At 47.1% G+C, this 27562-nt stretch overlaps 1 protein-coding gene across 3 annotated transcripts in view; it reads right to left on the reverse strand.

Moving 5' to 3' along the window:
- GATAD2A (GATA zinc finger domain containing 2A) overlaps window positions 1-27562 on the reverse strand; it is a 105128-nt gene that overhangs the window by 63803 nt on the left and 13763 nt on the right. The window contains exon 1 of one of the 3 annotated variants that reach the window (XM_045081063.1): window positions 26557-26842. The exons of 1 other annotated variant lie outside the window; for it this stretch is intronic. The gene's annotated coding sequence lies outside the window, so the exon portion shown is untranslated. Of the gene's footprint in view, window positions 1-16; window positions 38-26556; window positions 26843-27562 lie in introns of those variants that run through there. One more of the 3 variants, XM_004760858.3, reaches the window with a different exon arrangement.

The following is a 27562-nucleotide window of genomic DNA, read 5'->3' on the forward strand; positions in this document are numbered from 1 at the left end:
GCCTGGCAGACTTTACCTCCATAGGGCAACTCGAAGTTTTACTCTGAGGATCATTTCCACAGGGGTTACAAAACTGCCCAGAGAGGAACCAGCTGCCTGTTTTACAGACAGGAAAATTAAGGATCAAGAATGTTCAGAACTCTCCAAGGTCACAGAGACAGTGTGGCCCTAGGACTTCCCCCTCCTTTGTGACATCAGATATGCAGGGCTCCACCCACAGAGGCTAAACCTAGAGAACGAGCCAAACCAGACTCCTAGGCAGTGCTGTCAGTTGTAGCTTGGTGAATATTGTCAGCATCACCTCTGCTGTCATTCTTTGTGCTCACATGACTACCAGGAGCTTGGCTCTGATATAAAACCTTTATTTTTAAACTGGGTTCACAGCAATTCACAGTTCATGGATAGTGAGAAACACTCCCACAGGAGAACTTGCAAAAAAAAAGCAAACATCAGTGAATTCTATGGAAAGACCTTTGGGCACCAAGAAGCACATGGCATCCTCCTCAGTGAGGCCCAGGACCAGCCATAGCCACCATCTGGGCTAGTTTTTGGGGAGTGGGGCACTTTCTGCCACTCTTTTTTAGCCCCATTCAGGCCAGAAAACACAGTGGACACTGTTAACCCTGGTTTTTTCATATCACCTGAGCCATGGCCTCACTCTGCAATGGAGATGGAAAGCCCAGCAGCAGAGGCTTTCCGAACACCTACCTCTTAGGAACAAGGTCAATGCAAGTCAGCAGTATTTCCACAGTTTTTAAAAATCCATTTACAACAGCATAAATATGAAATACTTAAATCTTTGAAAAAATTAAATTTATCCTTATTTATTTTCAACAGAGAGCTTGAGTGTGTGCACATACAGGGAAGGGCAGAGGGAAGGAGAGAGAGAATCCTCAAGCAGACTCCCCACTGAGCTTGGAGCCCAACATGGGGTTCCATCCCAGGACCCTGAGATCATGACCCGAGTTGAAATCAGGAGTTGGATGCTTAAACGAGTGAGCCACCCAGGTGCCCCAGGATAAATTTAATTTTTATTTTGTGTGTATGTGGTTTTTTTTTAAGATTTTATTCATTTATTTGACAAACAGAGATCACAAGTAGGCAGAGAGGTAGGCGGGGGGTGGGGGGGGTGGGAGCAGGCTCCTTGCTGAGCAGAGAGCCCAATGCAGGGCTCAATCCCAGGACCGAAATCATGACCTGAGCCAAAGGCAGAGGCTCAATCCACTGAGCCACCCAGGCGCCCCAAATTTAATTTTTAAAAAGATGTCAAGGGTAACCCTCTCAGGTCCCCTCCCTCCTTAGGAGCTTTGTGCTATCACTTTGATATCACTCAATAAACTTTGCTTCACTGTCCACCCCCCCCAAAATGTTCTAGACCTATAAAGAGGAACTATAGTAAGACATCACTAAGAGAAATGAAAGAAAACCTAAATGAAGACATGCCTTGTCCATGGGTCAGGAGGTGTCAATCCTCTTTCAAACTGATCCACAGATTAAATGCAGACCCAATAAAAAAATTCCCAGAATTTTTTCTATAGAAAAAAAACAATCTGACTCTAAAATTTACATGGAAATCCAAAGGACCTAGAATAGTAAAAACAACTGAAAAAGAGGAACGAATTTGGAGGACTTACCCTACCTGATTTTAAGACCCACCATTAAGCTACAGTAACCAAGGGGCACCTTGATTTTGGCTCAGGTCATGATCTCACGGTTGTGAGATCAAGTCCCACACTGGGCTCCTCACTGGGCACAGAGACTGCTTAAGATCTGCTCTCCCTCTGCCCTTCCCTCCCCCTCTTAAAAAAAAGAAATCTACTTGGGACGCCTGGGTGGCTCAGTTGGTTAAGCAGCTGCCTTCGGCTCAGGTCATGATCCCAGCGTCCAGGGATCGAGTCCCACATCGGGCTCCTTGCTCCGCAGGGAGCCTGCTTCTCCCTCTGACTCTTCCTTCCACTCTGTCTGCCTGTGCTCTCACTCACTCTCTCTCTGACAAATAAATAAATAAAATCTTTAAAAAAAAAAAAAAAGAAATCTACAGTAACCAAGACAGTGTGAAAAAGACAGAGGAAAGATGGATGAACAGAATACACCCATGTACCTGTGGACAACTGTTACTCAACAAAGATCCAGTATTCTACTCTGTAAGACCACAAGACACTTTGGATGACAATTTCCAAGACAGTTAACCCTGCAAGGAAGAAGGCCATCTTAATGTGTTCATCACAATACACATCCTGCATCACAGGACAGAATGCAACGTGCAAGAAATTTTAAAGTAAACTCCCACTTTCACACTCAACCATAGCTTTCCCCATCTCAGCTCACAACAAACCTAGTCTTTCAGCTGCTCAGATTAAAAGCAGGAGTTGTCCTCCTGATAAGACTACCCACTACCCAGTCCATCAGGAAATCCTATTGGTTCTGCCATCAAACACATTTGAAGCCCAACATTCTCAAACCTCCACTGGCCACACCATGTTTGGGTGTTTGCTCTGTGAAGCACTATCATCTCCTGGCCCGAGGCCTGCCTGGGGCCCACCTGCTCATCCTGCCCCAGGAAGCCAGGCTGGCTTCCCGGGTCATGCCTTCAACAAATCAAGTACCTTCCCACCTTGGGGTCTTTTTATGTTTTAAACAAAATCCCAGATACTTTATCATTTTAACAATCACTTCTTCAACCAGCATCCCAAATTGAAAATGACCTTTGAAAACATAACTACCATATAATAATCCCTAAATGTCAGCAAATGTCCAGTTCATATTTAGCTTCACACAATTTCTCAGAAATGTTTGTATGGTCTATTCTAACAGTAGCTGTTACAGTGTATTACACCTGCTCCCTCAGCCTTGATCACTCTCACCCCCCAGATGGCAGGCCCTTCAAAGTCCATGCTCCCTTCTCTCCCCATCAAGTCAATGCTCAAAATGTCTCCTTTGCAGGCCCACCCTACTCTTTCTCTCTCACAGGCCCAGCCTCTCTGCATATTCCATATTATGCAGCTACTATCTATGGACTTTCTCACCCAATAAGAACAGAAATGCCACAAGAAAAGGGGTGTTTTGTCTGCCTGATGCGTGCTTTTATTTCAAGCACCTAGAACAGGGTCAGACACACACCAGTGCTTGATAAATATTTATGAAATGAACAGGCGGGGATGACTTAACATTGAAGGAAAAGGAACCTATATGAGGATCCCAGAGCATTAGTCCCCCCATACAAATAGTGTGAAATTCACAAAGGAACAGAAACCAGGCAGATATCACTTAGCACCATCAGAACTAGGAGCATTTCTCTAAAATAAACTGTAGTTGCTTTTTACTGATACATCATCTGGACTGTTTTGCCATCCACCCGCATTGGCTGGGTTTAGAGAGCTTTTACCGTTTTTATTTCCAACCCATACATCTAAAACAGTATCAAGTAACCCTTAAATACACAATTACCAACTCATTAAGAGACTCTTCCACTCCCTTGATAAATCGTTATGTTTTGGCTTTGACCCCCACACCAGGGTCTAATGCACACCCATACACACACGTACCACCCCAACTCTGAAACCCACCCAAACACATGATTTCCCAGTTTAGGGGGGCAATCACCCTCGGTAAGAAGGTAGCCATAGTAATTTACATGAAATCAAGTCACTGCACTTTGGGGAACAGAAGTCCTTTGTTGCCATTTCATCCTCTCTAGCTCAGGCAAAAGGTTGGCTCCCTTTAAACTTGAGGGGAGGAACACTGGCCAAAAACCAACTGCTGTCTGGGGAACTCCAGTTCTGCAGACACACTCCAGCTGCAGCATCCATGGCCAGCGCAGAGATGGATCTCTGGGGCCACAGTCACCTAAACAGCCTGGGCTCTCCAAGGCACCCACAAAGGGCCTCATCTGAGGCCCGGCCCTAAAAGAAACTGCACACCTCTTGTCTCCTCTACCACCATCTGCACTCACCAAACATTTGTGCTATCTAAAAATTCTTCAACTGTGTCTGTAACCAAATATTTATCACCCTGGTTCTAATCTAGTTCTGGAAAATAACATGAGGCAAACAAAAAATTCTAAGATGAAACCCAACAATACCCTTCACCTTCTTCCATCTGTAAGTCCACAAAGTCTACTTGCTCCATGAAAACAGAGTGCCCCTGAAGAAAAGGGTTACCTAGACCATCTCTGGCAAAGGTCTTAAGAGACTGCACCACCACATTGTCAAGGAGGGGATTCCCCGGGTCAGCCTTATCAGAAAGGCAAGAACTGAGGCAGGGCAACCATAAAACATCACAAGGAAGCCCAGAGGTCATATTGCCCTATGCGCTGGCTGGCCAGGGAATGATTAACTTGGGCCAACAATTCGATTTCTAATCCAGGGTCAGCAAACTTGCCTGAGTGGTCCTTATGAAGGGTATTCCTGAAACAAAGCCACACCCACTCAAATACGCAATGTCTACAGCTGCTTCCACCTATAAGACAGAACTGAGTTATAGCAACAGAGACAGTACAGCCCCAGAAGCTGAAAACATGGGACTACCTATTGAATGCAGGAGGAAACTGCAGCCCTGACAGGTTGTGCTGAGTGAGTAGCAAAGGGACAGAGGTGACCCAGACACACGACAACAAAAAGTCAGGGCACAGGCACACCAAGGAGATGCTCCAGCTCTGAGTTGGCCCCAGGGCACTAAGCAGTACCTGCTCTCTCCAAAGCATGGAGCCTCATTAACCCTCTGTCCCCATGGAGTAGGGGAGAGCATGACTTGGCATACTAGAGAGGCAAAGAACCAGCCCCATGGGAGCCAAGGAGCCAACAGTGAGGCCAGCTACACAAGCCCATCCTTGGCAACCAGAACTGGCCTGTCTCTACTGTCAAACCTAGGAGGCATCCTCTGGGTAACAGCCAGTATGTGCCCTCCAGGCCCCTGATCTGTCCCTGCCTATCTTCCCTTAGCCATGATCAACATGCCCTCACTGAGGAATATATCATTCACTCTCCACACCATGCCAGTGCAGCCATTCCTAAAGCCCCTCAAAACCCCCCAATGCTTATTAACATCTTACCCTGACCTTTGAGGGCCTGCCTGCTTTAGGCCCAAGAGAACCTATGAAGTCATCTGACATGCATGTATATATGTATATACACACACAACATTCCTGGCTTACACTAATCTTGTCTCAATTCTTCATACTGCCACATCTTGCCTCTACCACTGGGCTTTTGCACACAGTGTTCCTATAACTGGGAAAACCCTTCCCTCCTCCCACTCATCCTTCAGACTCAAGCACCTGTTACTTAAGCATCTCTCCCTAAGCAGTCCCTCCCCATTCCCCCTTCTATTACTGAGGACTACAGCCTCAACACTTAGCACAGCTGATCTTGACATTTGACATCCAGCATCCCATTAGGCTCTCTTCCCCAAACACCATGGAGAAAAAGCTCTTGTTCATCTCTTTATCCAATGCCTAATGAAGCAAGAGTAGGAAATGGCACCCTCCATGAGTTATAAATACCCAACCACTATGTTTCCACCATGGACCTGAGGCAAAAACATAGCAATATAAATATAAACCCTACCCTTAATTAGAACAGCAAGTCAACTTGCCAGGAAGAAGTAACACTGAGATAGTCAAGGCCACAGCGCCACCACAACCCCAGAGGGAAGCTCTTCCCACCCTCCCTTATACTGTGTTTGGAGAAAGGCAGAGAGCTTCATGTATCACTGGGAGGTTCCAGAGACCTCTATAGCCTTGCATCTGGAAAGGCTTTCTCTGTCACTGCTAAGAAGCATGACCTACCCCCAGCACCCACACCCTGTACTCCCCTCCTCCTTTCCTATTCTAGCCTAAAACACTCAGTACAATCTTTCCAACAGATCCCTTCCCTCTCCAAGGCTTGGCTCCACCAGTCTGGCTCCATCCCTTTTTCCTGGGCATTCCAGGAATCCCTCCCCTTCATACCACCAAACCTGAATGCTCTAGTGCTCCCTCCTAATGAATCATAACTAGTTGCAGGAGCCCACCTGAGCCCTTGGGCAGACCTCAAGTCTTAAGACCATCCGAAGGACCAAGACCATCCAAAGGACCAAGTTACAAGCCCTGGCACCAGGCAGGCTCTCAGAACCAACAAGCTTTATGCTAAGTAGTCTCATTAATGTTGTTCCTCGACATATTTCAACTCCTATCTAGAGTTTCCACCTTGCTCCCCAGCAGTTGCCCTGGCAAGTCCACACAGAAGTTCAAAACTTCAGATAAACCCCGATATTTAAAATGCTCATTAATCAAATGTCCACATCTATCTAGACATGTCTGAGACTTTGGGAAGTGTCTGAAGTGTTCATGTTTAGCACTGAGGATGCTTGGTATGTTACACTAGCAAAGGACATCTCAAAGAAAATGACCCAAGAACAAAAGAGGAGATAACATCTCTGTTAATGAGAAACTAAGAACTGGTGTCTACCATTCTGTGTACATGTACCAATATACACTACTATTAAGGAAATTTGCTGACAAACAGCCATAGGAAACAAGGAATACTCTCAATCTCCAAGTCAAGCACTGGAGTAGCAAAGACCTCAATCTGTTTCTGGACACTGCTCTCCTAAGTCCCCCGAAGACTCTAAGAGTCCCATGTCACCCCACACAGCTGGAGAAAGTGCATCCAAGCCCCACCCCTGTGGGGACCAAAAAATACCCACGGAATCCCTGTGCTCCAACATTCCCAAAATGATGTTATAATGAGCCTTCTAGAATCACACATATCCACATCTTTTTTCTTTTTTTTTTTTTTTTAACCTCATAGCATCCAGCACAAGCTAAGCCATCAAAATGTGAGTGCCTTTGCTCTTTTCTCCCTAAACTAACTCTTGGGAGGATAAAATGCAGGATGCAAGACATTTCTGACTTCAGAAAAATTCCATTTTCCCCCCAATGTACTAAGATATAAGTAACATCAAATTGACCATTTAGCTAGTAAGTCTACAGCTCAATGGTGTTAAGTCCATTCACATTGTTGTGCAACCCTCACCACCAGCACCATCCATTTCTGGAACTTTGTCACCTTGCAAAACTGAATCTCTCCCCAATTAAACACTAACTCCCCCTTCCCCCACCCCAGCCCCTAGCAGCCACCATTCCACTTTTCTAGCTCTGTGAATTTGACAACTCTAGGGACCTCATAAGTGGAATCATACAGTATTTGTCCTTTTGTGTCTGGCTTATTTCCCTCAGCACGACATCTCTTAAGGTAGAACCACATACAACATTTTAACCCTTTGAGGCCAAACTGTGTACAGAACAAAGCCCATAGGCCTTGTATTCTACAGCCAAATGTATGACTCTAGAACCCTGCTTCCCAGACAAGCCATGTCTCTGACACCCTCTACTCACCAAATAAACTACACAAAATGCCACTGGAAAAACGTAGAATGGTAAAATGAGAGTAGCAGTAAACATTATGTCTCAGATGGACTTTAAGTATGCTTATCTCACCCCAACTCTGATCTCCCAAAGCACTCCATCTCCCTGGGATATACCTCTTCCAGCTCTATCTCTAACCAAGGGAATCAAGGGAACCAAGCAATCAAGCAATGCCTGATGACTAGCTTGTCTTAGACATAAACATTTCCTAAAATGGAAGCCAGAGATACCACAGCCCAATCCAAAACTATTCCCTGGAGCATCTGGGTTAGATGTGGAAACTTAACACATGCCCACCAGGGGTGCAAGCCTGAGTTCCTGACACAACCAACTCTACACAAGGGAGACCCACACAAGTAGCCCAAACAGTGTCATGCCAATCAGCATCAGTGAAAAGAAAACATTGTAACCCACCCGCTCAAATTTTAAGAAACCAAGCCCAACTATCTTGCAAGGCAAAGCCAGGCCCAGGGGATTCACCACACTAGCTGAGTCCATGGATGATGCTGCCTAGAAAAAGAGTAACATCAAGTGACCCCAATATGAAGCACCAACTCACACAAAGGGAGGACATTTCATTGCCCATCATTTCAGACAGGAATGCCCAGAGCACCCCTATCTCCTGGTCAACTGCCCGGTACAGATTAAAAGAGGAGCAAAAATAATTGTCTGAGGTTCTCGGACTAGGGAAAGGCAAGCAGGCAGTCAGTCTCCTTTGCCAAACACTTATGTCCCTGTGTGGCCTGTGATAGTAAAACATACAAAGAATAGTCCTCAGATGTGTAAAGAGTGGTCCTGAGTCTCCAGGACCAGTCAAAACAGGAAAATCTGGGAGTGAGGATCACAAAAAGTCCCACCCGCAGAAGACATCACCTCCATCTCTAGGGCAGCCAACAGAAAATCTAATGGCAGCCAGTCTCATTCCCAAGAACATATCATCCAGGCTGCCTCCACATCTTACAGGATCTCAATCACCTCTATTAGCTTTATAGTTGGCTGCCAGGTCATGTTTATTTTCATGTCAAGACATAAAACCTCCAGCCATTCTATTCTTAGGCAAGTTTTCTTGAGTTTGCTTTTAAAGAAGCAACACCTTACTTATCATAAAGGCAACCTCCTGGAAAGGTGAAACTCCTCCTTTCACCAGTAGACAGTTATCATCCACTACCACTGAGGCATCGTGGGCCCTAACCAGAGGTACCACGTGCCTCCACAGCCAGGTCTGGGTGACCTGGAGCCTTATTGTACCATGCAAGCAAGAGCAAAGCTACCAGTTGAGCACCTTCTCCAAGCTGTGAAGACAGCCCCTAAATCAGCAACCCACACACTCTCATCTGGTGACAACACAGGCACCAACCCTGATCTACATATTCATGAGCAGGACAAAGACCAGTAAATTACACCAAGTCTCTCTGAGGAGCAGCATAAAGGCCATGAGCTGAGCTTACTTCCCCACAAGCCATGGTCCTGGAGAATAACAGCTGCACTGGTACACCTGAAACTAATGTAATATTATGCATCAACTATACTCAAATTTAGAAAGAGGGGGAGCAGATAGACTGCCACTATCTGGTAATCATCTACAAGTACTGCCCAAGTGTTAAAGAACCCTATCTTACTTTTTAGCATATTTTTCTTTGGAAGGAGAAGCTTTTACTATTCAAGAGCACCCAGAGGGAGCAGCATTCTAAAGACGGCCCTACTGTATACATACAAATGAAGACCTGGGCCTAGAAGAAAATAACTCCACAGTCCTGAAATCTAAACGAAGTCTACCCACAGTAGTTCACATAACTTATCTTTGAAATGTCCAAGATAAGACAGTACTATTTTGGTCAGTCAGCAGTTGGTGGGATGGCAGAAATCTCCCCAAAGAAATATAAATGGGAGAGAATCTCCAGTTTTCACCTCTAAACTGCACCTCACCTCTTTTCCCTGTCTTCTCACTGCCAATGAAATTATCCACCAGCCATCCTACTACAGCTGGATGGACATGGAGCCTCAGGTGACCTCTGCCACCTTGATCCCCGAGAAGGGTACTATCTTCCAAGCTGGCAATGGGAGACCAAGAAGCAGGGACACAGGTCTATTTAAGCTGGTAGTTTCCCCAAACACTAAAGGTCTGACTAGATCCAAATCCAAAGGGGCAGGTGAGTACCCAGGCAGGCAGCACAGTCAGTGTTGTCCAACCACAAACCTTCCTGATACCCCCAAGCTGAGTTTCAGACAGGAAGGTGGGGCTTAGTAGAATTTTAGAAATCCAGTCTGACAGCAGGTCTTCAAATACAAAACCACCTACAACCATCTGACCAACCAAGCTTCCCTAAGTGGCAGAATTCATTTCTTTGACCATCAAGGCCCAGGTCAAATAGTCAATACCAACAGGTAACCTTTTTTTGTTGTTGTTCTTTTAAAGATTTTTAAGTAATCTCTGCACTCAACGTGGAGCTCAAACTCACAATCCCAAGATCAAAAGTCACACACACTCTACTGACTGAGCCAGGCAGGCACTCCCAACTGGTAACTTCTCAGAAGTAGCTGAACTGTCCACCAACCACACTATGGCATTGATGGCCCTGATTAAAGCCACATGGCCAGCCCAGGAGTCCTGAGGCCCTGCAGCAAAGTGCAGGACAATGAACTTGTTCCTGGCCCCAGATGCTTCATCACTGCTGTAAACTCTGATGATGTACCACAGCAATCACAAAAACTTCAGGACTAAAATGCTGCAAATGGAGAAGGAAAAAACTGTAACAATGGCAACATCTATCAGTAAATAGTGGCTTACACTACATACACCAATTAAGAACAAATTGAGAAATGATGTAAACAGATGCCACACTTACCTGACAATGTATCCAACAATAAAAGTTATGATCAGAGGATGTCAAGAACAGAGGGGCTCCCTAGGGAGAGTATTCACAGAACCATCAACTGTCAGGGGCATCTGGGTGGCTCAGTGTTGGTTAAGCCTCTGCCTTCAGCTCAGGTTATGGTCTCTGGGTCCTGGGATTGAGCCCCACATGGGGCTCTCTGCTCAGCAGGGAGCCTGCTTCCCTTCCCCTCTCTTTCTCTGCCTGCCTCTTTGCTTACTTATAATCTTGCTTTCTCAAATACATAAATAAAATCTTAAAAAAGAAAAAAGAAAAAAAAAAGGAACCATCAACTGTTTTCACCATCCCCAGGTACCCTACAGGGTAAACTGAAGCCAAGGTGTAGGTGAGGGTGAGCCACACCTGGCTTCTCTCAGCCATCAGAGCTCACCAGTGCCCGCATGGACACTTACCCTCACAGAAGGGTCAAGAGGAGGGGGAAGAGGAGGAACCGGGTGGACACAGGGCCCTGCTTGCTAGTTCTGCTGACTAGCATGTTGGTCTAACTGCTACCTGACTAACACAGCCCATGAACTGGCATCTAAGAAGCAGAAAGAAAACTGCACTGAAGATCAGATGCCTGGAGAACCCTGCTCTAAGAGAAGCAAAGCAGACAAGACCAAACTGCCCCCACAGAAGTTTTACAAAGAGTTAAGGGCTGCCTTCTGGGGAGCGATGGCAAGACCAGAGTCTCATAATTTGCTTGCTGCTTCTACCTCTAGTCAAAATTCTCCTTGCTGGTAAGAGGTTTTAGTATTAAAACTCTGAGGTGTTACAAGACGCAATGCAAACGTCAAACGAAACTCTGCCTTAATAAAAGAATACAGAAATAAATTAAAAGCATAAAGAAAACTGCAAGGGCCATACTGGCTCAGACCATGCCCTTAATGGGACTTCAACTGTACCTGAGACTAACCCCAAAGTAAGCTGGAGGCACAATCAGCACATGTGCACACACAAGACCAATATATTCAGGTCACCACACAAGCACACATAGGGCTAACACACTTTGTCCTCCAGGCAAAGGCACAGTTCTAAGCCTTCGAAACTTGTGAAAACACAAGAGCACACATCCCAGAGAAACACTGTCCTACATGTGCCAGGTCCAAACTTCCTCACTCTAGTGTCTCTGAACCCCAGTCTTGCCAAATCCAACCCCAAGGAATTTCAGTGGGAAGTCGCCCAGGGTCCCAGGCCATCTGCCCTCTCTCTAAGGGAGGTTGCAAGGCCAGCACAGGTGTAGAGGGGCAGAGCCTCGAGGGTGGTGGCGTTCACTCACCTAAACCTTTACTGAGCCAGCCTCTCAGAAGACCCTCCTGCCTCCTCCAAGGCCCACCCCACTGCTCTGCTCTGCCTCCAGCTGCCTCACACAGACCTAGGTCCTACCTAACCATCCAGCATCAAGATGCAGCCTAAGACCCAGGCCCTACAGATCTGTCCCCAAGACCACAGTGACACCACTGCCAAGGCAAGGGCTCTACTGTTCCCATGGTCCAAGCCTCTTCCTGAGTGCTCAAGCATCAGTGGGGCAAGAAGGTGAGGGCCTGACTCTTCACTGAGAAAGTGACCATTAGGCACGCAGTTTCAAACTTCTACAGGAAAGCCAACTGATGTCAACTTCTGGGACACTGAAAGAATCATCTTTAACATGTTGACCAGAGATTTTGTTACTAAACAAGGAAAAGAAAAGCGTAACAGTGACTAAGAATTATTGAATTCTTTATTTGATATCAGGCAGGGTGCCAGCACTTTACATGTCTGATTTCATTTAATCCTTATGACCACAGAACAAGGTACTGCCAATGCCACCCAGTTCACAAGGGAAACGGCCAGGGGGTACTTCACGTGGGGGAACTTCCAGGGTTACCACATTTCACAGAGGGTATTGCCATTATTACTCTTCCTTCACATGAGGTACTATCATTGATGTGGGTACTACCCACACTTCACACAGGGTGGCACTGATGCCCAGATCTGACAGGTGAGAAAACAGAGACTGACAGAAGTCAAATGGGGATCCAAACCCAAACCAGCTATCTCCCAGGCCCAGGCTCAAATCTGAACTACTGTACCATCAGGGACAGTCTGACTTCAAAACCATCCTGAGGCTGGATCCTTCTCAAGGTTCTGGGAAATTTTCCTAGAGCAAAGATCAGCACACCCACAATTCCTCTTCTAAGAGCACATTAACTTAGCCCTTTGCTGAATTGCTAGAAACTTCATGGAGGAGTGAGCCTCAACTGCACAAGCAGTATCCTGTGGACCATGTAGCAAATTCAATGACTCCCTTTCTTCAAAAGGCACAAAACCCGTAAGAGGTATTGAAACTCATGTATCTGAGCCCTTACCTGCCAAGGTACAAGCGAAAGGGCTTAAAGGACATAATCGACTGCCAGCCTAGATCACAAACCAGAACGAATTTTCATCTTCACTCCTAATAAGATGTACACACCCGCCAACCACTCTCTAGTGCATCACAGGAGCAAACCAGAATCCCTCAGCAAGGAGAGCATGTATGCAGATTTCTCTCCTTTTTTCCATAAGAATAGCACAGGCTCACAAGTGTGAGGCAGTAAACAGAGAAGATACAAACCAGTAGGAAGATTGATCTCCTGGCCACTGACACAGCAGAGGACACAGGGCTCAGGGACAGCCCAGGTCCTACAAGGAGGGCTTCCCGGGGTGGGCAGGGGCCAGGACACATGCCAGCCCTCCTAGCTCTGTATAAGGCGCACCAGGCTGCTACCCTCAATTAACTGGCTTGATTCCTCACTCCCATCCTCCCCTCAAAATCGGGATTGTGACAGCATATATTGTACACCACACCAACCAGGTGCTACTCTGGAACCCAAGTCATTTCTTTCCAAATGCCAAATCCCCAAGGCCCCTTTCCTTCCTGCAACTACATGCCCTCCCCTCCTCTCAATGCTAGTGTTGTCACTCTGTGGGATGCCCACCTGTCTTCTCCCCTGGACTCTGCCCAAAGAGCCATGATTTGAAAACATTTCAGCAATGCAAGAAAAAAGGAAACTTTCTCAAACCAGGAAGGAGCAGCTGTTGAAATAATTCACGTGAATGTTTCAGAAAAGTGCCTTAATTGCTCTGGTCTCTCTGGAAAAGTGTCCAAAACCTCAAGTTGGAAAATCCTGAGAATCTGGAAAATGCAGGTTGCCAACCAGCTCTTGGGTCACTGGAATTATATCGAGTCTCTTCCTGATTCCTCTAGTTGCTACAATTCCTCAGACTATGGGCTGTGTCCGTGTAGGTTCCATCCATTTGCCATTACTTCACTTCTGGAAACAGAGCAGAACGTTTCCTACATGTACGAGTATGTGATGGTCCCTTTCACCTGCTTTTTGCGCTTTCTTCTAACACAAAGCACGATTAGTTTGGGAGGAAGAAACATAAGAACAGATTAAGTTCTGCACCCCCCCCACCACCACAGAGGTCACAATCTGGCAAATTCACAGACATACCTCTTGCATTCAAAAGGGTTCGAGAAATCACAGAGGGCCTTCATACTGCAATTCACTGAATCCTCCCTCCCAGACAGGTAGAACAAAGAGGAGTCATCCAGCACCAAAGGCCAGACTGTCTCACCAACACCCACTTTTTCCCAGGCAGTAGACACTACCTTGAACCACTTTCTCCAGGACCCAGTTCACCTCACCTTTGCTCAAATTTAGAACCCCTTAAAGCAAAGACCCACAATCTCGGGGCCTGTGTCACCTTCCAGTCCTTACCCTGCTGCTACCTCTTAGACATGCTCATACCCACTCTTCCCTCTCTCAGGGTACCCTATCCTATCTCCCTTATGTGGCCGTAAGACCCTTGAGGACAGGAAAAGACCATCAGCAGACCACAAGGGTTTAACATAGGTTGAACAGGGAAGGGACCCCAATTTTTTTTTAAAGATTTCATGTATTGGGGCGCCTGGGTGGCTCAGTGGGTTAAAGCCTCTGCCTTCGGCACAGGTCATGATCCCAGAGTCCTGGGATCGAGCCCCACATCATCTCTGCCGAGCAGAGAGCCTGCTTCCTCCTCTCTCTCTGCCTGCCTCTCTGCCTACTTGTGATCTCTGTCTGTCAAATAAATAAATAAACAAAATCTTTAAAGATTTCATGTATTTATTTTTGTGAGAAAGAGAGAGAAAGAACAAGTGGGGGCATGGGGGGGAGGGGCAGAGGGAGAAGCAGACTCCCCATTGAGCAGGGAGCCCGATGTGGGACTGGATCCCAGGATCCCAGAACCATGATCCAAGCCAAATGCAGATGCCTAACCGACTGAGCCACCCAGGTGCCCTGGGACCCCAGTTTTTGAAGGACAGATGACTTGTTCTTAGCCCCTCATATTATGCTACTCCCCACCCAATCTCCTTACACAGTGTCTCTGGCACCTGTTCTCTGCTTTTTATTCCCCATCAGGCAAATTCAAGGCCATATTAGCTCATGCCTGCCTTTTATCCATGTCTCTTTTTCCTGACTGGCTTCCCTGCTCAATTCAAGTGCATACTCTCCTCACAAATCTCTGAGGGCTCTCCATGCTTTTCAGATGAAGTATAAACAATCTTCCATTTAAAGTCATCAACTATAACTGGAACGACCTGCATTTTTTTTAAAACCTTATTTCCCACTATGACTTTCCATAAAACACTGAGGTCTAGGAAGGTTATCTGCCAACTCCATCCATCCAGGATGCTCCAGTGCAAGGAAACACTCCTTGTAAAATGGTCTAGTCAAACATTACCAACCTTTTCCACGAGAGCTACGGACCTCCTGGGACCAAGAAAACAGTCCCCTCACAGAGGAGTGTGCTGGGGAGTGGAAGGAGACAGATCAGAAGTCCCATCCTGTTCATAACAAGATGGCATATAACAAAAATTACATTTGTACAGAGTACTGGAGTATAATAAGAGCGACTCACAACCTGGGGCTAGGACCACCTGGCCGCAAAGACATCTCTGCAACATTGTCACCCATCCCAACCAGCCTGCTAAAGAAGCTCAGAGCCAGCAACACGTCTCCTTCTCTGTTCATTCCACCATGTGGTGGTGAGGAGTCTACACAGCATTTCACTCCATCAGAGCAGCTTAGCTCTTCAATGTCAGTGGTTAACTTAAAAAAAAAAAAAAGCCAAAGGTGATTCATAGACTCAGAAGTCTGGTCAAACAGATTAAAGTTACCTTAATTTTTCTAAGCAATTTAAGTCTCCTTTTTCCCTTAAGCCACAACCATGGCAACAGAGTGGACAAGCTCTCCCACCATCTTAACCTTCACAAAAGATGGGGACACATCTGAAATGCTCACCCAACACTAAGCCCCTTCTTTGACCACGTTCACTGCCTATTGTGGCAGGTTCACCTGATTGTCTCTCTAGAAAGAAGAACCCTATTCCATACTCCCTGAGGGGGTCAGTGGGTGCCTACCGGCACTAGGAGTAGAAAGGACCTCTGTCAAATAGTGACTCACCAATGGGCCTCCTAGAATCCCCCATGGCTCCCACCCCCAACCTTCTCTTTTCCAAACAAAACATGTTTAATTCCTCTAAACGGTTCTGTGATAAAGTTTAAAGACCACTCCAGCACCAGATTGTGCTGTTCTAGAACCATCCAGCACCCTTAGGTGGGTGTTAATCCACTCCCACCCCACCCCAGACTAGCATAGCCAACCACTGAAGCCTAGTTCAGCAAATGACATTTAGCCCATTCCACCTTATTTCCATGATTGCTTGTTTTGATCTTGAAATGGTCACCTACATGTCACCTGAAGGACTGCAAGTAAGTGCCATTACTTTTTTTTTTTTAAGGTAAAAGGAGTTTTATGCTCTTAAAATTGAAAGCCATCACCCACTCAATTCCAAAAGAGGAAACACTGCTAGTTTTGTTTTTGTTTTTTCTAAGGCTGCCCTGAGATTCCAGAAGCAGCCTTGAGTTCTTCTTCCCTATGTCCTGTCCTATCCTTATACTACAGACACCATGATGATGTCAGAACTCAGAAAAGATGAGGCTCCTTCACTTATCCTGATGGCATCAGGTGATGTGTGGAATTCTTTAATTACTATGTTATACACCTGAAACTAATAGAACACCATACTGTTAACTGAATTAAAATAAACAAACAACAAAAAAAGAGGCCATGAGGAAGGAAACCTATCAATGGACCTCCTAATTAGGAAGGAGGAACCTAGACAAAACAGAACTGACCAAACCTGTGGATGGAACTAGAGGGTATTACGCTAAGTGAAGTAAGTCACTCAGAGAAAGACAAGTATCATACGATTTCACTCATGTGTGAAATCTAAGAAACAAAACTGATGAACATAAAGAAAGGGAAGGAAAAATAAAATAAGAAACAGAGGGGAGACAAACCATAAAAGACTCTTAACTAGGTAACTAGGGGCGCCTGGGTGGCTCAGTGGGTTAAGCCTCTGCCTTTGGCTCAGGTCATGATCTCAGGGTCCTAGGATCAAGTCCCGCATCGGGGTCTCTGCTCAGCGGGGAGCCTGCTTCCTCTTATTTCTGCCTGCCTCTCTGCCTACTTATGATCTCTCTCTCTCTGTGTGTCAAATAAATAAATAAATAAATAAGACTCTTAACTATAGGAAACAAACTGAGGGTTGCTGGAGGGGTGGGGGGTGGCGGGATGGGGTAACTAGGTGATGACATTAAGGAGGGCACGTGATGGAATGAGCACTATACATTACACTTAACTAATGAATCTCTAAATTCTACCTCTGAAACAAGTAATATACTGTATGTTAATTAAATTGAATTTAAGCAAGAAATTTAAAAATTAATTAGACAGATAGACAGATAGATAGATAACTAGCTGACCCAACCATAAAGAAATAAGGATACAGGGTGCCTGGCTGGCTCAGTTAGTAGAGCATGCAACTCTTGATCTCAGGGCTGTAAATTCAAGCCCCACACTGGATACAGAGATTACTCAAAAGTAAAATCTTTGGGGGCACTGGGTGGCTCAGTGGATTAAGGCCTCTGCCTTTGGCTCAGGTCATGGTCCTGGGGTCCTGGAATCAAGACCCACATCAGGCTCTCTGCTCAGCGGGGAGCCTGCTTCCCTTCCTCTCTCTCTGTCTGCCTCTCTGCCTACTTGTGATTTCTGTCAAATAAATAAATAAAATCTTTTTTTTTTTTTAAAGGTAAAATCTTTAAAAGAAACAAGTAAATAAGGATGACAGAGATCAGACGAGGGAAGCTCCAGGAGAGAACAGAGAGCTATGTTCTCCTTCCTTCTACAAATTAAACCAGGGGCAGGCCACTCTTCCTCTCAGGCCTCAGTCTGTAACACCAAGGGCTGCCCCACTCATCTTTAAGTCTGTGTTATGTTCAGTAAAATGGCACACAGAAGCAAGGTAGTCCCAGGTGAATTCTAAACTTGTCTGGGGCCCAAGGATCAAACATAGTTACATTTCTAATGTTCTGTCTGATAAACATAAACTGACTACCAGGATTCAATTTCATTTCCATCCAAACTGGGTATATTAATATCTCTGCCCAAGAAAACTTCAAAAGCAGACCAGCCAACTCCTACTACTGACACTGGAGGTTCCACCTCCTCCCTGGCTTTCACCAGAGACAAAAGCCTCAACAAGAGAAACTTCAAAGTTTGGGAAGCAGAAGGAAGAGACAGATAACCCACATACAAACTGCTAAGAAGGTCCAATCAAACCTGGAATCTCCCAGGTTCTAGTGCATGTAAGAGAATCCCAGGGAAGGTGGGGATTCAGAATTCTCTGAAAACACCATTGCCATTGAAGGGGTGGGTGCACACCCTTTTACATGCAGAGGAGTAACACATGAGACAACAGAAAATGAAGTTCGGGGACACTTAGGTGGCTCAGCCAGTTAAGCATCTGCTTCTGCTCAGGTCACGATCCCAGAGTCCTGGGATAGAGCCTAAAGCCCCTATCACATTGGTCTCTCTGCTCAGCAGGGAGCCTGCATCTTTCCCCCACCCCTCCATCTACCACTCTATTTGTGTGCTCTCTCTGTCAAATAAAATCTTTTAAAAGTGTTTTTTGGGAAAAAAAAAATGTTTTTTGAGGGGCACCAGGGTGGCTCAGTGGGCTAAAGCCTCTGCCTTCAGCTCAGAGTCCTGGGATCAAGCCCCACATCAGGCTCTCTGCTTGGCGGGGCGCCTGCTTCCTCCTCTCCCTGCCTGCCTCTCTGCCTGCTTGTGATCTCTGTCAAATAAATAAAATCTTTTTAAAAAAAATGTTTTATGAAAAAAATAAAATCTAATCATTTGAACTGGCAATGTTCTGTCAATGATACACAAGTCCTGAGAATACTACAGGTGTGGAGTGACTTGACCAATTCAACCAATGCCTTCAAACCAAGAATTCAGTTTGCTACACTCCTACTTTCCCCAAACCATTGAATAACTGGGGGAAAAAATGTGCTTCCTCTGCAGATGTGAATAAGGTTGTAGTAGCAAAGTTTTCAGAACCTGCTGAGTAAATCTGCCCAAAACAGACAATAAAACTAAAAATCTCTTATCACTACCACAAAAATCCACCAAGTGAGGAGAATACTGGCCTGAAACCTGCTCACCTCCAAAGTCATGTCAAGCAGTTGCCTCTAAGGTAAGAATGTGTGGAGTATAGTTTAACAGCCACTAAATCAAAGGCTAATTGCACAAAACAACTGGGATTTGAGGAAATATTATGCTGGGATTGTATGCAGGGTTCCTTTTTTTTTCCCACTTCCCTTCCAAATAATTTGATGACCTTTTTAGGTGAGATCTCCTTACAATGAGCTCTAAAGACCTCCAAATTGTGAGGCTATGGTGGAATTTTGTTACAGAGAAAACCCAAAGCCTCAATCTGACTGTTTCACTGTGTGATAATTGAGATGTGCAACCTTATGGGGATCACCAGGCAGTTGTCATCTGGAGGGAGAATTTTGTCTTAAAGGTGAATGGAGGAGTCAGGAACTGGGATACCTCTTACTTGGGAATATTTTCTGTTTGTCCTCACAGTCATCCTAGGAGATCAAAGATATATTCCCTGTCTACAGACAGGAAAGCTGAGGCCAGGTAGCCAGGCAATCCACCCGAGGGTGAAAACAGTAAACCACTCAGGTGCAAAGCCTATCTATCCAATTTCCAGGCCAGCTTGGGAGCTGTAAGTCTGGAAGGAGCCTAGGATTCGGTCCCAGGATCTCCCATTTGCCACTACATGCACCATCAGGAGGCAACCCACTTCCCATCCTGGGTCAGAGACTACTTAGGGATAAAGCCAAAAGTGCCAGGGGCTCCTCCTGGTTCTTAAACGCAAGAACCCCTGGCAAATACCTTCCCATCTCACACATGGAGGCACTATCAGAACATGAGATTTAGCAAACCCAGGAAAAGGGTTATCTCCTTTCCCCTAGTGGGGCCCCACCAACCAAGCTACCCTATATCACTAGAGAGGCACCCAGGCTAATGGAAAAAACATACAAAATCTGAACTCATAAAGGCTGGAGCCCACTCCCAGTTGTAGAATAATCAGCAAGGTGGCCCTAGAAAGTGTCACCCTCTCTAGGGGACTCCAGCTTCTTCCATCTAGAACATGAAGACAGGCTATGGCTCTAAGGGGCACACAGCATACAGGGACAGTTTGTCCTCCAAGTGTGGAGATGTTCCACACCTGAAGCAAAGCAGTGCCTTTGTGCCCTACCTCATCCATTCTAATAGTAACAGCACTCACTGAACTATATACACACACCAGGCCCTGTGCTAAGCCACCTGAATTTATTATCGCCTTCCAACTCAGTTGTTCAAGGTAGACATTACCTGCTTTTTAGAAACTGGAAACAGAGGGTAAGGTTCAGTCAGCAAGGTCACATCACTAGGAAAGTGGCAAGTGGAACTTACACCCAACAATCTAGGGCAAAGCCAGGGCTGGTCCATCACACCACTGCAGGGACCTGCTGCCTGGGAATAGGCACAGGGGCTCACTTCTCACTCAGCAAACAGCAGGCAGCCCTGGATAAGGAACTGGTTGGCCACTGTTTTAAAGTGTGTTCAAAGGCATCACCTCATTTAGGCTGAATTAAGTCTGAAGATTCAAATCAAAAGATCTGTTCAAAAGGGCAGGTCAGGTGGTGCCACGTCTGGGGACAAAGCTGCAGGAGGTAAGGCTGAAAGATTCTTCAACCTACAACAAGTGCAGACTTTCTCATCAACCCTGCATTGCTTCTACCCTCTCCAACCACCCCTACCCGCCCCTCAATCCCCAGCTGCAGCTAGCTATCTTTGAGGCCAAGCAACCGCAAAGTACAACAGTCTCAAACGTTCCCCAAAATTCCTACTCCAATTTCCTAATTCAACTTGCAGATACTGTCCATATCCTGCCAGGACACTACTCTATCTCAGATGCTGGTCTCTCTCATTCTCAGACAGGTATCAAGCCTTCAGTCCTTTCATGTAAGGAACCAAGAAACAAGAAGGCAAGGCTCCTGGCAAACTTAACCTAGAAAGAGGGTAACCCTTCTGAGGATCAAGAGAAAGTGGGTGCAGTGCACTGAGAAGCTGCAAGGGCCCTTCTCCCGCAGCACCCCCCCCCCCCACGACCTCAGAGGGTTTTGGAGGAGTCCCAGTCAATTCCTATGGCTACCTGCAGGTATTCAATTAGAGTAAGTTCCTTTGTCTTCTAAAAGACTAACCTACATTTTCATCAGACAAAAAGAGGTCAAAAATACAGCCTAGAAAATGAAGGGAGGGGCTTATTGCCCATGGTCTGACATTCCTCTTGACTAAAAAGTCCTGGATCATATTTGCCAGTATCTACAAGTATGCAGGATCTGTCCCCAGCTGGTACTTCTGTTTCTAAGAACACCAGCCTCACTTTCCTGCCACCACTTCAGATCCCGTCTTTTATCTCAACCTTAACCCGTTGCCTTCTAATTCAATGCAAGATACAGTCTTCTACAGTTAGAACATCTTACCCAAAAGAATAGCAACCCAAAGCCAGACTGTCTAACTAACCTTCTAAAACAGTTCAGGTAACTCAAGAGCATCCATTCTATCAACCAACCACACTTAACAGTCAACACAGTTCTGTGAGCCTCAAACTATGACAGTGGCAACTTGTTCTTCCAGTTTTGCCACACTTCCCAACCCAACAACTGTTAAAAGGAAACCCTAGAGATGCTCTATTACCCCAGGATGACTGCTCATAAAGACCTCACCTAATCACCTGTTTCATAATCTTCCCAGTCTTCTACAATGAGCATAAATTAACTCAATTATCAGGGGGAGAAAAAGTCTAGGGAAAATAGCCTTGCTCATTCCATCTAATGGCACAGAAACATCACAAGTCCAAGCAGGTAGTTCTCCAGACAAGCATTTGAGTTGCCCATGGTTTCGGAGATTAGCACACTGATAGTCCTTAACTGAATTCATTGGTAAGGCAGTTACATTTTTGGTCTCTGTGGGGAATTGACATATCCAAGACTCTGGTGGTCATTCTTAATTTTTCCCTAAGAGAACAAATATCAGAAAATGCCAGCATTTGGGATTCCTGGGTGGCTCAGTTGGTTGGGCATCTGCCTTCAGCTCAGGTTCCGATCCCAGGGTCCTGGGATCCCCTGGGATGGAGCCCCCAACAGGCCCTTGGCTCAGCAGGAAGTCTGCCTCTGCCCCTCCCTTCCACTTGTTCTCTCCAGCTCTCAAATAAATAAATAAATAAATAAATAAAATCTTTTTTTTTTTTTTTAAAGTGAAGAAAAAGAAAATGCCAATATTTGGGGCACTAGCTGGCTCAGTTGGTAGAATACGTGACTCTTGGTCTCTGGGTCATGAGACCCCCATTTTGGGGGGTAGAAATTACTTTAAAAAAAAATGAAGAAAACGGGCACCTGGGTAGCTCAGTCAGTTAAGTGTCTGCCTTCAGCTCTAGTCATGGCCTCAGGGTCATGGGATAGGGCCCCACGTTGGGCTCCCTGCTTCCCCCTCTCCCTCTGCTTCTCCTCCACTCATGCTCTCCCTCGTGCATGCACACTCTCTCTCTCTCAAATAAAATCTTTTAAAAAATAATAAAGAGGGGCGACTGGGTGGCTCAGTGGATTGGAGCCTCTACCTTCGGCTCAGGTCATGATCCCAGGGTCCTGGGATTGAGCCCTGCGTCAGGCTCTCCGCTCCGCGGGGAGCCTGCCTCTCCCTCTCTCTCTGCCTGCCTGCCTGTCAAATACATAAATAAAATCTTAAAATTTGAAAAAAAAAAAAAAAAAAAAAAAAAAAAAAAAAAAAAAAAAGACGGGACGCCTGGGTGGCTCAGCGGGTTAAAGCCTCTGCCTTCGGCTCAGGTCATGATCCTAGGGTCCTGGGATCGAGCCCCACATCAGGCTCTCTGCTCAGCCAGGAGCCTGCTTCCTCCTCTCTCTCTCTGCCTGCCTCTCTGCCTACTTGTGATCTCTGTCAAATAAATAAATAAATAAATAATCTTTAAAAAAAAAAAAAAAAAGAAAGAAAGAAAGAAAGAAAAAATAGAGAAAATAAATGGGGGGGGGGCTCCCTGGGTTAAGCCTCTACCTTTGGCTCAGGTTGTGACCTCAGGGTCCTGGACTCCAGCCCCACATCGGGCTCTCTGCTCTGTGGGGAGCCTGCATCCCCCCCCTTCTGCCTGTCTCTCTGCCTACTTGTGATCTGTCAGATAAATAACATCTTTAAAAAAATAAATGTAGGATTGCTGAAAGAAAGAAGAGAAAGAAAGCCAGCCAGCCAACATTTCAGAATGGCTTCCCTATTTCCTACCTGTGCCCTTCAGAAGCATCCTTCAGTGATCTGCTATCTAAGGCCCAAGGTGGTCCTGGCTGTGAATTCCATCACATGGGTCTCTGTCTTGTCCTCTTCAATAGCGGTCCCACTGTTCTCAAGGGAAATCCCAGACCCTCTTAGGTCTCTGTGCATGTGTCTCTCTCTCTGCTCCAATCACCCTAATCTTCCTTCAGTCCTAGACACTCTATCAGAAATGCTCTTCCCATTTCTCTTTACCTACTTAGCTCCTACATGCCCTCCAATCCCAGCTGGAGAAAGGCCCCCTTGAGTCTTGCTCACCAGGTCACAGCATCCTTTTCTCCTTGACCCTTTTAAGTTTCCCCATGTTTATGAGATTAATTATGATTTCTCTCCTACTAATCTCATGGTAAACTGCACTGAGCAGGGATTCCTAGCGCAGTGCCGGAGGCACAGTGTACACTTCGGTATTTATTGAGTAAGTCTATCCAGAAATCACTACTCACAATGTCAGAATTCACAAAATACATGACGCAAAGCAAGTGAGAGCTACTGAAGAATTGAGAACTGGAGTCCTTAAACTGTATTTTATTACTCAAATGAAAGTTTCTTGAGGCGCCTGGCTGGCTCAGCTGGAAGAAAGTATGCAACTCTCAATCTCAGGGTAGTGAGTTCAAGCCCCACATTAGGTATAGAGATTACTTAAAAATAATGATAATGAAAAATATCTTTTTGAAGCAATTTCTTATTCTTTAAATAATCATAAAACACAAAGATATAAAAACCTCTAAGGGGAAAAAAAAACCACTCCTCACCCTAACCCAGAAATTTTGTAGACATTCTGGTACAAATCCTTCCAGGATTTTTCCTACCACGAGAAGCATTATTTCTTTCCTCATTATCAAAATATACTATTGTACCTGTACCCCTGGAGCTAATAATACATTATATGTTAATGAAAAAATTAAAAAATTAAAAAAATATATACGATTGTAGGATCTGCCAAATGATACTGCATTAATAGAGGAGACTTGACATTTAAAAAAAATGATGCTGAGTGGAAAAAACAATGCATCCAAATCGGTAATATAGGACCCATCCCAATTTCTTTTTTTTTTTTTTTTTTTTTTTTTTTAAAGATTTATTTATTTTGACAGAGAGAAATCACAAGTAGACAGAGAGGCAGCCAGAGAGAGAGAGAGAGAGAGAGAGTAGCAAGCTCCCTGCTGAGCAGAGAGCCCGATGCGGGACTCGATCCCAGGACCCTGAGATCATGACCTGAGCCGAAGGCAGCGGCTTAATCCACTGAGCCACCCAGGCGCCCCCCCATCCCAATTTCTACATCACATCCTAGATGAGAAGTCAGAGTCTGCAAAAATCAGCTTCAGAATTTTAGGGAAAGAATATGGGATGAAAGACAAAGAATGGGGGAATTACATGAGGAAAGTATCTTTTGCAAATTGCTCTCAAAATCTCCACTCTGAACTACTTCCTCTAGAAAAAGGCCAACTTAGGGCACCTGGGTGGTTCAGTGGGGTAGGCCTCTGCCTTCACTTCAGGTCATGATCTCTGGGTCTTGGATGAAGCCCTGCATCAGGCTGTCTGTTTGGCAGGGAACCTGCTTCCCCTCACTCTCTGCCTGCCGCTCTGACAACTTGTGATCTCTGTCAAATAATTAAATGAAAACTTCAAAAAAAAAAGATAAAAGAAAAAGGCCAACTTTTAGGAGTTGGAAGCTGAGGAAGCAAATGCAAAGGGGCAAGTCTGTGGCCTGGATCCTTCAGGGCCAGCTGGTAACTCTGCTGAGGACAACACAGGGCTACAATGGTGTCCCTAAGTTATCAGGTCATCCCCTCTACTCCCAGCAGAAGTAGCCTGGAGCCTGGAGAAGTAAATGACCTCTTGTTTTAGGAGGGACCAGGAAATGTTCACACAGTGGGTTGCAAACAGTAATACTCCTGGACTCTAATGCCCCAAACATCAGGCTCAAGCCAAGCTCTGCCCTCTACAACTCAAGCCTTGGATAAGCAGCCTGGCCTCCAGGAGCCTCAGTTTCCTCAGCTGTAATGTGGGGATTATATCCTCCACCACACTGGAGTGTTATGGGCAAGGAAGATGTGTGTGTACAACAGGCATTCTAATCTGAGGACTGGTGTCTATCCTGCCCTCCTCCACAGCTTGCTGTCAGGTGTAACATGCTACTAATCTTAGCATCATGATCTGAAGCCAACAAACATTATTTCACCTCATCTAACTTAAAAGAAAACTTGTAACCACTACCAGGGGGGGAAAAAAAAAAAAGAACATCAAAGAACAGTCAGTACAAGTCTGAAGCAACTACACAGAAGGCTGCCTGTCCCTCAGTTTATCTGTGCTGCCACAACCAGAAGGTGTCACTGTGCGAAATGGACACAGAACCACTTAAGCACTGTGTACTCAAGAAAACTGAAAGAAGTAAAAGGGTGAGGAAGAGAGAAAAATTAAAGGCTCAAGTGACTCACCCGGACTTTGATCTAAAGACTCCAAAGCTCTCAAGATAAGGATGAACTACACAGCTAAAAACGATGGGTCAAATACACAAAATTAAACAGCCCCCGCAAAGTTCCCAGGGCAGGGCAGAAATGCGCACCAAAGTGTTGACATTCAGTTCCTGAGAGAGGGCTCCCCATTCATTTCTGGGTCCCAGTGTGTTCACACACACCAAGTGTCAATCACGCTCTAGGCTGGGGCCCTGCCCATAAGCCTTTCCTTGTTGAAGTGATCAATTCCGATTCTTGGCAATAATCCCTTTAAAAGGCCAGCTGCTGCTGTCTAGTCACTGATGCCGACCCATTCCAGGTGCGGGTAAAAAATCAATACAGCCACCGCCTAAACCGGGAGGCAAATTCAAAGTGTACGGCCCTATGAAGGACTCAAGCCCAGAGTGGGGGGAAGGGTCCTGCGGCTCTCGGGGGGGTCAGACAGTAAGGGCGCGAGCAAGGAGAGGGCCGGCCCTGCAGGCGTGGGCGCGCGGGGACTCTTATTCTGACACGGGATCCTCCGCTGCCGCCGTCGCCGCCGCCGCGGGGTTCAGCGCAGCGGCCAGGCCGGCCCGGGACCCCCGCCCCGCCTTGCCTGGGACCCCCCGCCCCGCGCGCCCACGTGCCGCCCGCCCGCCGCCCCCTCCCCCGCCCGTCCCGGCCGCTCGGAAGCGACCCCTGGAGGCCCAGCCCCTCCCCCGGCCCCGGAGGAAGCGCAGAAGGAAGGGGGGCGACGCCGATACTTTCCGGGACCCCCGCCTACCCCGGCCCCCACGTGCCTGGGCGGCGTCGGAGCGCGGAACTTTCTAGGGTAGCGCTAGGAAGACGCTCCCAGAATACAAGGAGTAGATAGAACTCACTCGCCCGCTCTCACTTTTCTAGGCTCACGCGGGGGTCCCTCAGAGACCACTGACCCCCGACCCTGCCCGACCCTCGCCACCCCTGCCGCTCCAGGGGGGTCCCAGTCCGGACCCCACCCCCCAACCCCTGCTCCCCGCCAAGTTTGGTCCAGAACTTACCGGGCCGCGGGCCGGCCGGGCCCTAGGGCAGCGCGCGGGTTCGCGGGGCCGTCGGGTCAGGGTCGCCTGCGGGGCCGGGCGGCCGAGGGGCCGGGGGCGCGGGGCCGCGCGCGCTCGCTCCGCCTGTGGGGCCGCCCGGGCCCGCGGCGCTCGCTCCGCCGGTCCGCCCGCCCGCCCGCGCCGCCGGCCAGATAATGCGCCCCTCGGCCGCACACATGGAGCCCGGCGCCGGCGTCACCGCCCGGGACATGCGCACCAGGTCAGCGCGCCCGGCCCGCGGCCCCCAAAACACCGGGGAGCTCTTAAAGGCGACGCCGCCCGCCCGCGCCCGGCTGGGCGGGGACAGACAGCGGATGGGCGGGGCCTTATTGTGGGGGCGGGACGAGTGTGCGGGGAGGGCGGGGCAAGGGAGGCCGGCACCGCCCCGGAAACACCGCCTCTCCCGACTGCGCTCCACGCGCCGCCCAGCTCCGCCCGTTGGGTTTCCCACGCGGGTTCGGGCGGGCTCCCTCCCAGCGGAATCCCAGTGCCTTCCACAGGGCCGAGGGGTCGTCGCCAGCTCACCGGAGGCAGAGCCTGGCGGACCGCGCCCAGAGCTGACTCACGACGCGCTCACTACTGACCTCGCTCCAGCTTAGCTACAAGACCTGGAGCAACTCAGCTGCTTCTGAAAAGGAGGTTAAAATGCCACCTCTGTGAGGGTCACACAGAAGCTGCACTCCCAGGTATCGGCTAAACCATCACGTCTGTGCAATAAAAAGAGTTCTACAGAGTAAGCTCCAGACCCACCCACTTCTAGACACTTGAGGATGACTGCTCTCCCTCTCCCAGTTACCTCCCAATCTGCAAGCCCCCACCCCGAGTTCTGGGAGGTGAACGCCCACCCCCCCCACCCCCCCGCCCCGGAGAGCAAATCTACCTTTCCCTCTTCAGTGACTTGAAGTAAACACGGGAACAGTCTAAACTGAGAAAGGATGGGGTTTTGGATGTGTTAAACTACATAAAG

Source organism: Mustela putorius, unplaced genomic scaffold, assembly GCF_011764305.1.
Source record: "Mustela putorius furo isolate JIRA1106 unplaced genomic scaffold, ASM1176430v1.1 tig00000095_pilon_pilon_pilon, whole genome shotgun sequence".
In the NCBI taxonomy this organism is placed as follows: domain Eukaryota; kingdom Metazoa; phylum Chordata; class Mammalia; order Carnivora; family Mustelidae; genus Mustela; species Mustela putorius.